This window comes from Heptranchias perlo, chromosome 5, assembly GCF_035084215.1.
Source record: "Heptranchias perlo isolate sHepPer1 chromosome 5, sHepPer1.hap1, whole genome shotgun sequence".
NCBI classification, from domain to species: Eukaryota; Metazoa; Chordata; class Chondrichthyes; order Hexanchiformes; family Hexanchidae; genus Heptranchias; species Heptranchias perlo.
The window spans coordinates 66940900-66959623 of record NC_090329.1 but is presented as its reverse complement, the minus strand read 5'-3'; the positions used below and the strand labels follow the sequence as shown (position 1 = coordinate 66959623).

The following is an 18724-nucleotide window of genomic DNA, read 5'->3' as shown; positions in this document are numbered from 1 at the left end:
GGTCTCCTTATCTAAGGAAGGATATACTTGCCTTAGAGGCAGTGCAACAAAGGTTCACTAGATTAATTCCTGGGATGAGAGGGTTGTTCTATGAGGGGAAGTTGAGTAGAATGGGCCTATACTCTCTGGAGTTTAGAAGAATGAGAGGTGATCTCATTGAAACATGTAAGATTCTGAGGGGGCTTGACAGGTTAGAGGCTGAGAGGTTGTTTCCCCTGGCTGGGGAGTTTAGAACTAGAGGGCATAGTCACAGGCTAAGGGGTTGGCCATTTAATACTGAGATGAGGAGGAATTTCTTCACTCAGAGGGTTATGAATTTTTGAAATTCTCCACCCCAGAGGGCTGTGGATGTTGAGTCGTTGAGTATATTCAAGAGTGAGAGAGATAAATTTTTTGATTCTAGGGGAATCAAGGGATATGGGGATTGGGCAGGAAAGTGGAGTTGAGGTTTAAGATCAGCCATGATCTGATTGAATGGCGGAGCAGGCTTGAGGGACCATATGGCCTGCTCCTATGTTCTTATGACCCATGGAGTAATTACCACTGGCCTCTTTTCTTTCAATGTTCCACTCAAAACCTTTAGCACCATTAGTCTGGTTATAATCACAGACAAGTACCTCTTTTACATTTTCTTTCTCCAGCCTCTCGTCATTTACATTCTTCTCACCACAACCATTTTTCTCCTCCTTCTTACACTTTCACTTTTTTTTTCAACAGGCTTGACATTGCACAATATGCCAGCTTTGCTTTCTGTTTAACTGTCATTTTAAATGAACACAGATATTCACTATGTTAAGGAGCACTACAACAATGAAGTTTTGAATGAGCATTAAATGGCAGTGATAAATTCACTGACTACAAAAAATGTTCATCTATGGTGCTATTTATTAAGCTAGTATTGCTTCAAATCAATTTGTAATTGGATCAGTACCATTTCAATTTACCACTGCTGAAATATTTTTGAGAAATTCTGAAAAATCTGTTTATTTTCTATTAAAGCTTTCCCTTATACTATCCATTAGTCTTCTGCTGAAAGAGTGCCAAGACAATTCAAGACCTCTCTCAGTGTTGCTCATCAGCCAGCTGAAGAGAAGGGTTCAAGAGCAACTTAAGGTGTCTCACTGGTCATTTTATCTCAGTCCCTTTAGGAATCAGAGCTCTTGCTACCGTACCTTATTGCTAGAGCTAAGACAGGACACTCACCAAGCAGCCAACAAGGATGCAAACACCCATTTTACCATGTAATGGAACAGTACATCAGTAAACCAATGTTGGGCATCACCACTCCATCACTTTACACTGCTTTAAATAGTATGACTGTTTTTAAATGCCTTGTATAAAATGAAGAATGTAAAATAAAAATGTAATCAGTAATATTACTGATTAGATGATTTCAAATGACCTTTCATTATTAAAAGTCAATTAATTACAATAAAGCAAAAAATACAACTGTTTTAAAATAGAATATTAATTTAACATTGAATCCAAAAATCTTCTATAGGCATCCAAATAGTAAACAGGTAGTAAGATGAGGAGTGGGGCCGATTAGGGACCAAAAAGAAGATCTACGCATAGTGGCAGAGGGCATGGCTGAGGTACTAAATGAGTACTTTGCATCTGTCTTTACCAAGGAAGAAGATGCTGTCAAAGTCACAGTAAAAGAGATAGTTAAGATACTGGATGGGCTATAAATTGATAAAGAGGAGGCACTAGAAAGGCTGGCTGTACTTAAAGTAGATAAGTCACCTGGTTCAGATGGGATGCATCCTAGGTTACTGAAGGGAGTAAGGGTGGAAATTGCAGAGGTGCTGGCCATAATCTTCCAATCCTCCTTAGATATGGGGGTGGTGCCAGAGGACTGGAGAATTGCAAATGTTACACCATTGTTCATAAAAGGGTGTAAGGATAAACCGGCAAATACACGCCAGTCAGTTTAACCTTGGTGCTGGGGAAGCTTTTAGAAACGATAATCTGAGAGAAAATTAATAGTCACTTGGGCAAGTGTGAATTAATAAAGGAAAGCCAGCACAGATTTGTTAAAGGCAATTCATGTTTAACTAACTTGATTGAGCTTTTTGATGAGGTAACAGAGAGGGTTGATGAGGGCAATGTGGTTGGTGTTGTGTATATGGACTTTCAAAAGGCGTTTGATAAAGTGCCTCATAATAGGCTTGTCAGCAAAATTGAAGTCCATGCAATAAAAGGGGCAGTGGCAGCATGGATATGAAATTGGCTAAGTGACAGGAAACAGAGAGTAGTGGTGAACGGTTGTTTATCAAACTGGAGGGAGGTATACAGTGGTGTTCCCCAGATGTTGGTACTAGGGCAACTGCTTTTTTGATACATATTAATGACTTGGACTTGGGTGTACAGGATACAATTTCAAAATTTGCAGATGACACAATACTTGGATGTGTGGTAAACAGTGAGGCGGATAGTAATAGACTTCAAGAGGACATAGACAGGCTGGTGGAATGGGCGGACACATGGCAAATGAAATTTAACGCAGAGAAGTGCGAAGTAATACATTTTGGCAGGGAGAATGAGGAGAGGCAACATAAACTAAATGGTACAATTCTAAAAAGGGTGCAGGAACAGAGAGACCTGGGGGTATATGCGCACATATCTTTGAAGGTGGCAAGACAGCTTGAGAAAGCAGTTAAAAAAGCATACGGTATCCTGGGCTTTATAAATAGAGGCATAAAGTACAAAAGCAACCAGTTGAACCTTTATAAAACACTGGTTCAGTCACAACTGGAGTAATGCGATCAATTATGGGCACCACACTTTAGGAAGGATGTGAAGGCCTTAGAGAGGGTGCAGAAAAGATTTTCAGAATGGTTCCAGGGATGACGGACTTCAGTTACATGGGTGGACTGGAGCAGCTAGGGTTGTTCTCCTTAGAGCAGAGAAGGTTAAGAAGCGTTTTGAAAGAAGTGTTCAAAATCATGAAGGGTTTAGATGAAGTAAATAAAGAGAAACTGTTCCCATTGGTGAAAGGGTCGAGAACCAGATGACACAGATTTAAGGTGATTGTCAAAAGAACCAAAGGCGACATGAGGAAAAGCTTTTTTACACAGCGAGTAGTTATGATCTGGAATGCGCTGCCTGAAAGGGTGATGGATACAGATTCAATCGTGGCTTTCTAAAAGGAATTGGATAAATACTTGAAGGGAAATAATTTGCAGGACTCAGGAAAAGAGGGGGGGAATGGGACTAACTGGATTGCTCTTACAAAGAGCTGGCACAGGCTCGATGTGCTGAATGGCCTCCTTCTGTGCTGTAACCACTCTATGATTCTATGAATATCTGGAAAGAAACATTTGCATTTGTATAGCACCCTATCATATCTCTCAGATATGTCTCAAACTCTTCATATAGAATAAATTACTTTGAACGATAATCACTGTCAGCAAACATTTTGCACACAGTAAGGTTCCACAAACAGCAATGAAATGACTAACAAATTAATGGCCAGAATTTTCTCCTTTGAGGGCATGTCAGAGCAGTGCAACAGGATCTTTCATGAACAGTCAGACAGGATTTTGGTTTAAATTATCATTCAAATGACTGCACTTCCAACAATCCAACACTCCTTCAGTAGTGGGCGGAAGAGTCAGTTTAGAATATGAGCTCATACTTCTGGTATGGGGTTCAAACTCCTGACCTTCCAAACTAGAGGTGAAGGTGCTACAAACTGATCCAAGCTGACACTAATATGAATGTATTAAATAATTTCAAAGCTCTGAATTTTTGTTCCTCTTTCAGGTCTCCAAAGTTAAAGAATTTCAATTGCAGAAAAATGCAGCATGGAAACATGTAAAACCTATACAGTACTTTGAAGAAACAATGGTGTCTCAGCAATGGGACTAGAATGTTTATGTTACATGAAAGACATTTTATATGCTATTTGGGAGACTGACGTACCTGTAGGTTCTTGTATTTGTTTTTCACTCTGCATTTCTTTGACAAATAGGTTGTTTACCTTAAAGCTTACATTTCTCAGTTGGTCTGTAGGTGGACCCTGGCCAAGATATATACATTAGAATAAAGGCACGAGTCCCTAATTATACATAGACAACTGTAAAGTGATATATTTTAATAAACTATGTTTCAATTAATTTTATTGGCAGGAGGGAAATCACTGACTGAGGCAATGCAGATACCTGGATCTGTTATACCTGTCTGCAAATGAGGAAGAAGATTTCTGAATCGTGAGAAAGGCAATAGTAAATTTGTCCCTGTGGCTTTCAGTTAAAAAGTATAGATTTTTCTCACAGTGCCCCTGCTGGGCATCTGACAGGTGCAGTGTGAAGTGCCTGCAATTTCCTGTCCTAGACCGACTGTACGGCCTGGGGCTTCTCCTAGTGTAGATCTGACTCCTGGCAGGGCCTTGTACTGAAATCAGGGGATGGCAACAAAAGCAGAGCTGCAGGCTTGAAGAACAGCAGCCAGTAGGCTTCAAAGCCTTAAGACTGTCTGATTCCCGAGGGTCCCAGAGTAAACCTCACCACCAGGTTTCTTTGGCTCTCCTCTGCTGGGACACATCACGGGTTGATGAAAAGGAAACTGAGGCGAGGTCTGGGAAAGCCTCTCCCATCTAATCTGCATCCTCATGCTGGTTCTGCACCCACTCCAGGTGCAAGCCCAGTGATTCGAGTTTGGTTTTCTCCAGGAAATCCCAGAGTATGTTGTTGGGGTATAGGCCTGACGTATTGGGTGTCCAACCCCAACATGCTGCATCTGGAAAGTGAACACTTCCCAGGTGCAACAAAGGGAAACATCTATCCCTATTTACCCAGGAGTATGCACATAAGTTCTAGAGAGGCACTGGGCAAGGCCTGAGAACAGGTAGCTTGTGGTCAGTTGTGGTTCTAAGTAGTGTCTAGTATCTGTCGAGAGACCACAATCATTCAAGATGGGAGGAATGAAAACATGGTAATATCTTATTAATATTTCAATTTACATTCCAGAAAACAAAACACAAAAAATAAGTGTAAATGGAGTGAACTGAGGAGTTAAAGAAAGTACTGTGAGAAATTGTCCCAACAAAACTGATTCCTTATATTTCAAGTTAGTTCCCAAGTAACTCAATTACGTAAATAAAACAGCTTTTCATTATGACCAGATGAGCGGGCTCCAATTCAAAAAAGATAACATTCTTTTTCTTTTGGTAATCTGAGAAGCATCAGCATATTTGTGAGTTGTGGTTATTTCTGAATGCCATAGTTTACATACCTCAGTACAGATATTAGAATGACATTTTCATTCATCTATCACATTAATCAGATAACACTGTCAGCATTTATGCATTGCAGATAGCCAGATGTGGCACATTACCTCTGATCAAATTTATTTTGTAGATAAATAACTATAATTTGAAAAGAAAAGAAGAGGTATAAATAATCAGACTACTGTGTTACGTTTTACCTGATCACTGCAGTGTTTTCTGAATATCCTTTCATAATGTGTCACCTGTTCAGGACTGCAAAAAAATAACAGGATTTACCATTTGGTATGCTGACTATTGGTGAGTTTGTGTCATCTACTACTTACAAAAGTATTATTGGACATGAATTTTCTGGATATCCTTTCATAATGTGTCACCTGTTCAGGACTGCAAAAAATAACAGGATTTACCATTTGGTATGCTGACTATTGGTGAGTTTGTGTCATCTACTACTTACAAAAGTATTATTGGACATGAATTTTCTGGATATCCTTTCATAATGTGTCACCTGTTCAGGACTGCAAAAAAATAACAGGATTTACCATTTGGTATGCTGACTATTGGTGAGTTTGTGTCATCTACTACTTACAAAAGTATTATTTTGTTTTGTAACATGAAAAAGTACTAATCCAGCTTCAACTGCATTCTATAGTTTGGGGGAGTTTTTCTGAGTCCTTGCCTGAGATGAGGTATCTCGCACACCATGAATGCACAATCAGACAATCCTGGGGACACTTGTGGCCTACCTTCTACTTATCTGTAGCCTTCAGGAGACCCCAAAAGAGAGAAAGATAGATAGAAAAGATAGAATAGATATAGATAGAATAGACAGAGAGATTATAATAGATATTGGTGAACTGGTGAGTAGCCCTGATTTGCATTCAACTTGCATTGGAGTAAATAACAACAACTTGCATTTCTATAGGACTCCTAAGAGTCCTACTCATTGGAGTTCAGAAGAATGAGAGGCGATCTTATTGAAACATATAAGATTGTGAAGGGGCTTGATCGGGTGGATGCGGTAAGGATGTTCCCAAGGATGGGTGAAACTAGAACTAGGGGGCATAATCTTAGAATAAGGGGCTGCTCCTTCAAAACTGAGATGAGGAGAAACTTCTTCACTCAGAGGGTAGTAGGTCTGTGGAATTTGCTGCCCCAGGAAGCTGTGGAAGCTACATCATTGAATAAATTTAAAACAGAAATAGACAGTTTCCTAGAAGTAAAGGGAATTAGGGGTTACGGGGAGCGGGCAGGAAATTGGACATGAATTTAGATTTGAGGTTAGGATCAGATCAGCCATGATCTTATTGAATGGTGGAGCAGGCTCGAAGGGCCGATTGGCCTACTCCTGCTCCTATTTCTTATGTTCTTATGTTCTTTTGTACAGAAGACATCTCAAAGCACTTTGTGTTTAAGAGGAAAAAATTGGATGCCAAGTAGGAGGGAAAGGGGGAGAAACAGAAACGGCTCAGTATGCTCAAAGAGAAGGATAAAGAGGAAGTTAACGAAAGCAGGGAGGGAGGTAATAAAGCACAGTGAGACTTTGAGAGGGAGTTCCAGAGGACAGAAGCATAGCAGCTGAATGAACAGCCACCAATGCTGGAACAGAAGAAGCTAGGGGCAAGAAATAACCTGGTGTCAGAACTGTAGACGGTGCATGTGGGCACATAAGGCTGGACGGGATTGTTAGGGTAGGATCATTGAAAGGTTTGAAAGTGAAAATGAGAACCTTGAAGTCAAGTTGCTGTGGTACGCAGAGACAGTGGAGCTTGGAAAATATTGGGGTGATGAGAGTACGGGACTTCAGATGAGGATGCAGGCTTTTGAATGACATGCAATTTGTACAAAGTTATTTGAAAGATTCCCTTGCGTGAATTACTGAATTATCATGTTTTATCCTGAACTACAAGCATAAACTATTGAAGTCTGGTTGTAAAGAATAACATGTACAATATATAAATTAAAACATTAATTGTATCTTTATTTTTGATTAATTTGTGACCTTTGTTATTGATCTTGTTGCTGGCACATGGGTTATTCTGTGGAGGGAACATTACATTTTTACATGTGACAGCATGATAAGAATCTCTTAACCCTTTTCTGTTTTTTATTTAGAAATTGCAAAGGACCCATCTTTACCGCTTCATTGTCCAACTCAAGCTCCACCCTATACACACGTCAATTGATCCAAAACTTCTCCCACAACTACCCTGTACTATACCTTGATCACCTATCACCCTTGTCCTCGCCCACCTGCACTGGTTCCCCATTCACCATTGTGCGGACTTCAAAATAGTCACCCTCATTTACAAATCCCTGCATGGTCCCGCCTGCTTTACCTCTGTAATCTCCTCAACCTTATGTCCCAGTTAACAATCTTCAGTCTTCCTACTTTGACCTACTGCACTTCACACCATTCCTCCACTCCATCATCAGCAGTAGAGCCATCAGCCATCAAAGACCTGTACCCTGAAATTCCTTTCCTGATTCCTTCCATCTTTCTACATGTCACCCCACCTTCAAAGGTCTCCTCAAAACCCAATTTATTGACCAAACCTTTGGCTACAAGTACCAAGGCCGGAATTGTGATGGGGGGTAGCGGCGGCCGACAGCAGCCTGCGTGGTTTGAACATGAGGTCGGGAGGACCACTCAGGTAAGTAAATTTTAAAACACTTACCTTGTTGGTTGCAGCCTGTAGCGTTCCCTGTAAGGGCCACCCGATAGGCCGCTTGTAGACCTGGTTTTCCTGAACGCAGCCTGATCGGCCTGGCACTGACTGAGTTCAGGGCAACCCAATGTTGAGACGGGGCTTCAAACAGGAGTTAGGCCCCTTATTTGAACATGTAAAGGGCCTTACATCTGTTTCAGGACACTGATGTTTCGCCTACAGCGATAAGGCAGGTGCCGCACTTCTGGCTCGCAATGAGCGTGCGCTTCCTGCTCACCATATTGCAGGCTTCGGTGGCTGTTTAGTGCCTGAAAAACATGTGCTGCACAGTTGAATTTCTAGTCCCTCGCATTGCTTTTATTAATCGAGTTTGTGCATGTTAGCCAAAAGAATAAAATGTGCTTCATTGTATTGTGGCGACATTATAATATATTGTTAATAAATTTTCTCATTTAAAGCTTTAACTCACTGGAGATTTTGGTGTTGAATTTCTGTAGGGGATCCCCCAGTCGTCCATCGTATCTTCAGTGGAAGGTCCATGGAAACCCTGGAGAAATGGCGTAAATGGCATTTGTGCTATTTCTCCGGAGTTTCTGCGGATCATCTGCCGAAAGTACGGTGGACCGTACGGAGAGCCCCGCAGAAATTCTACCCTTTGTATTTGGTCATAACACTTTTCTCTACTTGTATATGGAGTCACAGCTATTTCAAACCTCCCTAAAACTCACTGGAGTTGAAATTGAACCTTTTAATATTAGTACGTTTCCCTACATTACAACAGTGACTACACTTCAAAAATACTTCATTGGCTGTAAAGCGCTTTGGGACATCCTGGGATCGTGAAAGTCGCTATATAAATGCAAGTTCTTTCTGTCTAATGAATGAAATTCCGCTGTCTACTATTGTAACAAAGACATTGGTCAGCAAAGAGCAAATTGTCTAGTTACTGTACTTTTGATATCTTTGGCTGCCATTTATGGAATTTCTTGTTGAAGCTTGAATCATTACAGAATTTTATATTTACTCAAAAACGAGTTTCCTTTTCACATGGTTGAGATACATACAGGAATGTTTTTTTTGAAGTTTGGCAGATTGGTGAAGCTCCAAGATGGAATCTTACCATCAATAAAGCTTTTATAAACAAGATTGTTGAAAAGAATGTTTCTGGCAATTTATGTCATTTTTGAATTAATTTTGATTTAATTGCTGATAAAATAAATTATAAGTTGAAACAAGTTATTCTAATTCTGTAATGACTGGTAAGACCATATTTGAAATATTGTATGTATTTTTGGGCACCCAACCCACTACCATTTTACCAAGGCCCCGATTTTGGTCTCTCTACAGTCCCATTTTTCAATGTCAATGGGGTGGTAGAGAGACTAAATTGTGCAAAAAAGTTACTTCTCACTGACTTTCCGCCCAAGAGCCCTCACTGCAATTTTCGAGTGGGCCTCAGTTTAGGCGGGAACATTGTCAAGCTATGAAAATTGGGGTCCTATGATATAGTTAGGACCCCAGTACTATTTTAGTAATCAGTAACGTGGTGCCCACCCACTACACAGAGCGGGAAACAGCCAGAACCAACATCACTTAAAAGGATCACTGGAAGGAGGTCTGGCAACAATGAAAATTAATTTATTTGTCAGATTTTTGGCATTAGGAAGACCTTCATTGCTCCCCCTGCTGCTTGTTGATAATCTTCCACCCCTTCATTAATGCTCTCTGTCAACACTGCATACAGTTTTGGTCTCCGTACTTAAGAAAAGACATACTTGCTCTCGAGGCAGTACAAAGAAGGTTCACTCGGTTAATCCCGGGGATGAGGGGGTGGACATATGAGGAGAGGTTGAGTAGATTGTGACTCTACTCATTGGAGTTCAGAAGAATGAGAGGCGATCTTATTGAAACATATAAGATTGTGAAGGGGCTTGATTGGGTGGATGCTGTGAGGATGTTCCCAAGGATGGGTGAAACTACAACTAGGGGGCATAATCTTAGAATAAGGGGCTGCTCCTTCAAAACTGAGATGAGGAGAAACTTCTTCACTCAGAGGGTAGTAGGTCTGTGGAATTTGCTGCCCCAGGAAGCTGTGGAAGCTACATCATTAAATAAATTTAAAACAGAAATAGACAGTTTCCTAGAAGTAAAGGGAATTAGGGGTTATGGGGAGCGGGCAGGAAATTGGACATGAATTTAGATTTGAGGTTAGAATCAGATCAGCCATGATCTTATTGAATGGCGGAGCAGGCTCGAGGGGCCGATTGGCCTACTCCTGCTCCTATTTCTTATGTTCTTATGTTCTTATGTAACACTCGCACCCTAGCCCTTCCCTTTAACCTGTTGCTGCAGGCCGATGCTCTGTTATTGCCCTGTCAGATTTCCTGCTCACCTAAAATGGCGAGCTGCCTATCAGTGCCTGAAACAATGGGCAGCTAATCAACAGAGTTTAAATGAGGCCCCACCCTCAAAATAGTTTAGGCTTTTCGCTGTGATCGCTCCACCTGCTGCCTGCCCAATATGGGGCCTAGGTGTTTGTCGTTTGCCTGGGCCTCATTTCTGGAACAGTGGGGAAGTTTCTAACTCACACTCCTGCCCAACCACCAAAAACTGGCCCTGTGTTAAAGTTGGATCTTACGTTGATATGAAATAATGCAAGAAGTCACTGAAATATGAAATGTGTTAAATGACTTAGCAGATTAAAAATTAATCATTAGCCATTTTTAAGAATAGGACAAATTGCTTTTCCACAACAACAAACTGGAAGCGCAGGAGGAGGATCACATTCAATTCAAGTCTTTTGTAGTTTGAAGGCTAACAGTTCTCACCTACCAACAAAAAAAGGTCAAATTTTACATTTAGTTAGGGAGCTTGCTTTTCCCATATTGCATTAAAGATCTGCAATAAAGTAATCACCACCCACAGACCACCCTGTGCGATTCATTAAATTTGGCTGAATACCCAAAAGGCATTTTAACATCATGGGCCCGAAATCGTTTGGAGTGGCAAGGCAACAGTCACCGCCGCCCCTGTAAATTAAATTCACTAAATTACTTATTGCAGCTCTGTGGCCTCAAATTGCTTGAATTTGAACTTTTAAAAAATTGTGCGGTATCAACGCAGCCTCTGGACAGCGTGAGTGGCCGCGCGGCTGGAAAAGTCTGTGAGGAGAAGACACGACCTCAAAATCTGTCAGGAAGAGAAGTCACGCCCACAGATTCAGGCAAGTCACGCCCACAGATTCAGGCAAGCAGACTTCATTCATTTAAAGTTAGTGTTCTGGATGTAATTGTAAATAAAAAATTTACATTTTTTTTGTAAAAAGCCAAAGAAATAATTGAATTAAATAAAAGAGGATGAAGAGAAAAGTAAAAAAACAGTAATTTTTTTAATTTAACATTTTTTTAATGACCAAAAACTATTAGAATAAGGAGCAATATCAGACTCCGCATTTTTAAAAGTTAATTTTTAGTTGTTTGGCAGTCATTAAGACTTACCGTGCTGTCAAAACTTAGTTTAGACCTGTATTTTTAGGCGTACCTGTTTGGTGGCATAATTGTTACTTTCCAGCTGGGCAGATAAGCAAGTTGGTGCTTTTTCAATGATTTCCCTGATTGCAGCGTGTGATGTCCCTTTAATTCGAAGCTGTCATATCGCCGGCGAACCACCAGGAGCAAATTCCAGATTTCCACATTTCACTGCGCATGTGCGAACGCCTGTGAACTTGCTCCATCACTTCGCCACTAACAACGGAGAGCACTGTGAGCTCTTCCGTTATTTCGGGAGCAATTTCTGCCCCCGTGTTTTTTTTTTATTCGTTCATGGGATGTGGGCGTCGCTGGCGAGGCTGGCATTTATTGCCCATTCCTAATTGCCCTTGAGTAGGTGGTGGTGAGCCACCTTCTTGAACCGCTGCAGTCCGTGTGGTGAAGGTTCTCCCACAGGGCTGTTAGGAAGGGAGTTCCAGGATTTTGACCCAGCGACGATGAAGGAACGGCGATATATTTCAAAGTCGGGATGGTGTGTGTCTTGGAGGGGAACGTGCAGGTGGTGTTGTTCCCATGTACCTGCTGCTCTTGTCCTTCTAGGTGGTAGAGGTCGCGGGTTTGGGAGGTGCTGTCGAAGAAGCCTTGGCGAGTTGCTGCAGTGCATCCTGTGGATGGTGCACACTGCAGCCACTGTGCGCTGTGAAGGGAGTGAATGTTTAGGGTGGTGGATGAGCTGCCAATCAAGCGGGCTGCTTTACCTTGGATGGTGTTGAGCTTCTTAAGTGTTTTTGGAGCTGCGCTCATCCAGGCAAGTGGAGAGTATTCCATCACACTCCTGTCTTGTTCCTTGTAGATGGTGGAAAGGCTTTGGGGAGTTAGGAAGTGAGTGACTCGCCGCAGAATACCCAGCCTCTGACCTGCTCTTGTAGCCATTAACAATCGATGAAGACGTTCACCAAAAACCCTTAACACAATTTTAATATTTATATTTGCAGTCTTAGTGGAAAAAATTGGATAAGAGCCTTATTCGGGGTGGGGGGGGGGGTGTAGCGTGATACCCTATTACCCCGCGCCTGATGGCCCCTATGCAGGCAACATGTGAATTTTGATATGCCTGCTACTTACCATTTTATCTCCATGCAGCCAGCACTACCCGCGCTGCTGAGAGGCTGTACAGAGAATGAGGAAGTTGGAAATGAGGCGTGCTCAGCAAATGTAATCAGCAGCCTGCACCTCTTACATGTGCAGGTGCACATTTTAAATGGGACATGCACAACTCACTAGGGTGGCCTCAAAGATGGCAGGACTGGCGCGAGAGCGAGCCCCATGCTTCTCCGATGATGCACTGGAGGCCCTGGTGGAAGGGGTGGACGAAAGGAGGGCCAACATGTACCTGCAGGGTGGCAAGAGACCCTCCAGACTGCAGCTCCGCAGGCATTTGCAGGCTGTGGCCCAGGAAGTGAACTCCAGGAGCATGGCACCGCGCATGTGGGTGCAGTGCCAAAAGAAGTTCAATGATTTGACACGAGTGGTCAAGGTGAGTGAATGTAAGTGTTAAATTGCACATCCTACCAACTGCACCACTGCTCCACGAATCACACCCCCTGTCACCCACACACCAACAAACACTGCCCATCCATACGCATTGCTGCACTCGGCATGCTGCATCTCACCCACACAAAGTACCACACTTGCAGGCCACACAACCACCACTCACAGGTCACACACACTGGCAGCTATTTGACCACAACAGGCATATCACCCACACACCTTGCAGGATACTCACTGACACACTGTCCTCTGTCTTGCAGGAGAAGGTGACCTATAACAGCTGGCAGCAGGAGAGACCTGAGGGTGGATGGGGACGCTTACACGTTCTCACCCACCTAGAGGAGACAGTGCTTCAGACCATTGGGCGGGCCATCGCTGCAGCTGTGACAACATGCCGCGTTGGAGGTCCCAATGAAGGGGTCTCTGCCTTTCTAATGCTCCTTTCCCTTTCCCACATCACCCTCCTCCCATAATCTTTTCTGACTCATGTGCTGCAGATGCTGTCAGCAAGCATGTCTTACTTGCTCCTGTCCCCACTCCACAACTAATCCTGTTTCCCTTTGTCACTGCAGATACTCAACAACACCTAGCGGCACCGTCCGAGGAGGAGGAGGAGGGGGACACTGAATCCACACCGTCACTCGAACTGACACTCGCTTCCACCAGCTCAGAGACTGAAACTGTGCGTAGTTTAGAGGCTAGTGTAGAGGAGGGATCTGCACGTGGTGAGACTCCGGGCACAAGTGCGGAGGAGCTGGGCCGGGGGAAATGGACACCACAGGTGTCAGCTCGCCGGATGGCGAGGTCGCTCACTAGTTCTGCTGCAGAGGAGTCAGATGAGGAATTCGATTGGACAGGCTGCAAAAGACAGCTGATGGGCGTACACAGCCAAATGCTTGGGGCACTGGAAAGCCTGCCAGAAAGCCTGCACACAATGACAAGGGGCATGGAGGAGTCCACCTCCAATTTGGCACAGGGCTTTGCACAGAGCTTGAAGCCCATCCTTTCCAACAGCGCACCTGTGGAACCCACTAAGGTGCAACGTCTGATGGCTGATGTTGCAGCTTCCATTGCAGCACAAACCGATGTGATCAAAGGTCTGCAAGCTATGGATGCTGCTCAGACTGCTGCACTGGAAGCTCAGACTGCTGCAATGGAAGCTCAGACTGCTGCACTGGAAGCTCAGACTGCTGCAATGGAAGCTCAGACTGCTGCACTGGAAGCTCAGACTGCTGCAATGGAAGCTCAGACTGCTGCAATGGAAGCTCAGACTGCTGCAATGGAAGCTCAGACTGCTGCTATCGTCGCTCTGGGCTCCACTGTGGAACGGGGCTTCCAGGGCATCACAGCACTCCAACAATCCGTTCTCCAGCTGATCACCAGGATGCTGAGGCGCCGCCCCGGGAGAGTGGCAGTGGCGCCATGGCAGTCGGTTCTGCTGTCCTCTCTCAGGACGACAGCATTCCTGCTCCCACCCCTGCTCTCCGCCAGTGCCCTTGTTGTTGTCTATCAGCCAGCCAGGCCAGACTGCTACAGCCCATGCGGAGATGGTGCAGCCTGAAGCCGGGCCCTCCCGGTCCAGAACTGCTCGAGGTCGTCCTCCAAGACGATCTGCACTCTCCTCAATTGAAGGCCAGCAGCCTCCCACCACCCATGCTCCAGCCACTGGGGAAGCACTTCGTAGGGACACTAGACACACGAACAACAGGCACTAAGGGAATGCTCAAGGGTGAATAGTTCTTTTCTGTTTGCATAATTTCATTTATTCATTGATAAAATGTGACTTTGAATTTGCATTTGGTGGTGGTTTTTATTTATGCGATGAGCTGAGGGGGAAACCAAGGTGCAATTAGTAGGAGGATGATTTGATTGTTTTGTGGGAGCGGAAAGGTGGTGAGTGTAGGATTGTTGGTGAGTTGGAGGATGTAGTTGACATTATTGCTAGCAGGCACGGATCAGACGAGCACGCAGAGCCCTTGCAGACAAGGCATGTGGTTCCTGTTGCACCCTTGCGTCTTCCTCCATTTCCTCTTCCGGCTCCTCCCCCTCCTCCTCTCCCTCAGCCTCTTCCTTATGAGCCTCCTCCCCCTACACCTCTGGCTCAGGGTCTTCTCTAATCATTGGTGGCAAAGGCGGGTCCCTCATGGTGGCGAGGTTGTGCAACATGCAAGATACAACCACGAATCTGCCCATCCACTCAGCGGAGTACTGCAGGGCTCCTCCAGATCTGTCCATGCAACTGAAGCATTGTTTGAGGAGGCCTATGGTGTACTCCATGATGTTGCGTGTGGCAGCATGGCTCTCATTATAGGCCTGCTGCGTACATGTGCGTGGGTTCCTGAGGGGATAGCCCTTGTTGCCCAGTAGCCAGCCTTTGGCTTGCCAAGTCAGGTGAAAGATAGCTGACACATTGGACTGCCACATGACGAAGGCATTGTGTCTGCTTCCAGGGTAGTGGGCATCCATGATTCGATGCATGTGGCTGCACACCAGCTGCACGTTGAGGGAGTGGAAGCCCTTTCGGTTGACGAAGACGGCCGAGTTGATATGCGGGGCACACAGGGCAATATGCGTGCAGTCAATGGCACCCTGCACCATGGGGAAGCCAGCAATGCGAGCGAACCCCCATGCTTGCTCATTCTGCTTGTCTCTGGGGAGAGGGAAGGTGATGAACCTGTTCCTCATCTGGTACAGTGTGTCTGTGATCTCCCTTATGCAGCAGTGCACTGCATGCTGCGAGATGTTGCAGATGTCACCAGCAGAGGCCTGAAATGATCCTGAGCCAAAGAAATTCAGCGCTACGGTGACCTTCACAGCCACAGGCAATGCTGTCCTCGCCCTGCTCTGAGGCTGCAGTTGTAGCCGCACCAGTTGACAGATTTCGGTCACGGCTTCCTTGGTGAACCTTAGGCAGGGGATGCAATCCTCCTCGGTCATGTTGAGGTAAGAGAATTGGTCCCTGAAGGCCCTCATTGGATACGGCTTTCTCCTCAGCGCTTGCACCTCCTCGTCCTCTCTCTCCTTGCAGCTTGACCTGCTATGCATGGCCTCTCTGCATGTTCCCAGTCGTGCTCAATGTCCAGCGGGAACCCTAGCTGACCACCCATAGTTGCCAGGAATGTTGTTCAACCACGGCTGTAACTTTCTGAACTGTAAGGCAGTACCTGCCAAACCACTCTCAAATGTGCTCCAGGAACTCTCTAAGTATAGGGAGCTTCAAAAAACACTTCCTACTCCACCAGCAGCCAGAAGCAATAATCCAGCAACTAACCTACAACACCAGCATGGTCCCTTTAAATAGCACTGGTTGGGGGATCCTCCAGGCACTCTAAGACATGTTCAGGTGTTCGGGGTTAAGACTGTGCATTGAGTTGAGTGTTAAGGTCCAAAATGGTGTCTATCACTTTAAATCAGCCTTGCACACTAATTGCATGCATTTTCTCCCTACTTTATATGCTTCTGGCGTTCGGTATTTGCGCATGCGCGAACTCCTATACCAAGATGTCGTCTGGCACACATCATGCTACAAACGTGCGTGTAGAGCCAAGACACCATCTTGGATGTTGGAGAGGCTGTGTAGCACCGAAACAATGGGCACTACACGGCCCAATTTAGCGCCTTCAGTCTCAGTTCATGTCAGTATAATTAATGAGTACTAATAATATATAAACACAACTCTTGTTTGTTTCACTCTTCAGATGCATTACATTTTTACCTTGTAAATCCTAATATGATGAATAGATTTAACCTTTAATAACAGTAAGTGGGAAATACATACTTAATGATGCAATACTTGGTCAAGCATTTCAGGAAGCCTGTTGTAGGTTGTCCATTTTTTTCTTCTGCAATGAGAACAAAGCTTTCTTTCATGTATTGTTGAGGTGGTTTTCTAATACAGGGTCTGTAAGAAATACAATATTCATGATGATCAGTTGCATATATCTGAACTGAGTCCAGAAAATATTTTTATTCAGCATAATAATAAAGCAAGCATTTATCTGATCCAGTCAATCTTTGTGTAATTACCTTTAGTTAATTATATAAAAATAAGCAAAAGTTAAATTAATAACCAGACCTAAAAATAGGATTGGAAAGTACGGGCAAACAGCAAATGTACAGATCTCAGAAATGTTGAGAACCATTCACAATTATCAAACAAGGAAGAGCAGCGACAGATGGTTTTAAAACACAATGAATTGAAACAATTTTAGAGATAAATAATCCTAAAAATAGATCAACAAATATTTTCCAATAGATCTACGATCAAAATATTAATCTATCTTTTCAATTTTGATGGATTTGTTGTGTATTTCTAGCATGTTCTGTATTGATTTCAGTATGCAGCTGCACTCATTTTGAGCTATTTTCTCAGGCCTCCCACTGTTGCTCCAGGATATATGTTTGCTTTATTTTGGCTATCTCTGAGGCATTTTAGTCCAAAGGGTAGCCATTGACGTTAAGCACCATAGTTGCTTTAATGATACTGTTCTGGGCAGTGGCCCGATCTCCCAGATGAGGGAGTAGTGTATTACTAATTTCTTGGAGGAATCAGGTGAATTCTGCCCTTAATTTATATAGATTTTGATGATGGCCCACGCTGATGTTGTCTCAATGTCGGTTAGTGCTGATGTTCTTTTATTGCTGGTTGGTGCCAACATTTTCATAGCACTATTTGGCACTGAGGGGTGCAAAAGGTACTAATCACACAGTACTGTGTCGGCATTGTCCAACACTGGCGAGTCCTTCACACTGTGTGGTGCCAATGTTTCCTTGACATCAATTGATGCCAATGTGTGCTGAGCAATGCCACAGGGAACGTGGCTGGATTGCTTATACTTAACGTGCTTATCAATTTTGTTCTGAATAATGCAGAAAACATGATGTAGCCAACCCTGAAAGGTGCACTTAATGAATCAAAGGCGAATCTGGCAAGCTACAGTATCGTGCTTAGGCGGCAAACATTTGAAGCAAAGACCATGATTGTCAACAATCGGGAATGGACTGTTTAATTTTGCATATTATGTAAAGGCTTTGGCAGATGTTAGAGCAGACTTATTGGCCCAGCTATGGAGACACATGTCCCGAAAGTCCATGGGCCGTCTGGTGCACTCTTACTGCAAGTCAGCTGAAGTTTCCTCGGCCTTGATCTGGGATTGGCTAGCCAGCCCGTAAGCTGGAAGAAATGAGGCTTCCTTGCCTTCTAGGCTGCAGAAGTGGAGCCCGCCTGGGGTTATGACCTGGGTCTTGACCTAGACCTCTGAACACAAATACAGAACACTGTCAGGATAAGCCTAGACCAAAATAATTGCTAAGATTGTGGCTGCTATTTCTTCTCCTGTCCCCGCTATGGTGGGCATCCAAGATGGCCCAAAGTCCTTTCTGCAAAGTCCCATAGGTTCATTACCCTTCCCATCACCCAGCTCCACTGGCTTATTGTGCCCTAACAAATCAATATCAGGACCTTTGTTTTCAAATCCGTCTGTGGCCTAGCCCCAACCATTTTGTGTAATCCACCCCTTCCATCATCAGTGTACTGTGGCTGCAGTATGTAGTATCTACAGGATGCACTGCAGCAACTTTTTATTTGTTCATGGGATGTGGGCGTCGCCGGCAAGGCCAGCATTTATTGCCCATCCCTAATTGCCCTTGAGAAGGTGGTGGTGAGCTGCCTTCTTGAACCGCTGCTGTTAGGAAGGGAGTTCCAGAATTTTGACCCAGTGACGATGAAGGAACAGCGATATATTTCCAAGTCGGGATGGTGTGTGACCTGGAGGGGAATGTGCAGG

General features: G+C 44.1%; 2 long non-coding RNA genes across 3 annotated transcripts in view; one reads left to right on the top strand and one right to left on the bottom strand.

Moving 5' to 3' along the window:
* Positions 1-5485, bottom strand: part of LOC137321411 (uncharacterized) — an 84314-nt gene extending 78829 nt beyond the window's left edge. For both annotated transcript variants that reach the window (XR_010962809.1, XR_010962810.1), the window contains exon 1: positions 5431-5485. This is a non-coding gene — a long non-coding RNA (uncharacterized lncRNA). The remainder of the gene's footprint in view (positions 1-5430) is intronic.
* The window catches only part of LOC137321410 (uncharacterized), a 50768-nt gene that overhangs the window by 11508 nt on the left and 20536 nt on the right, over positions 1-18724 (top strand). The window contains exon 2 of the long non-coding RNA XR_010962808.1: positions 7346-7884. This is a non-coding gene — a long non-coding RNA (uncharacterized lncRNA). The remainder of the gene's footprint in view (positions 1-7345; positions 7885-18724) is intronic.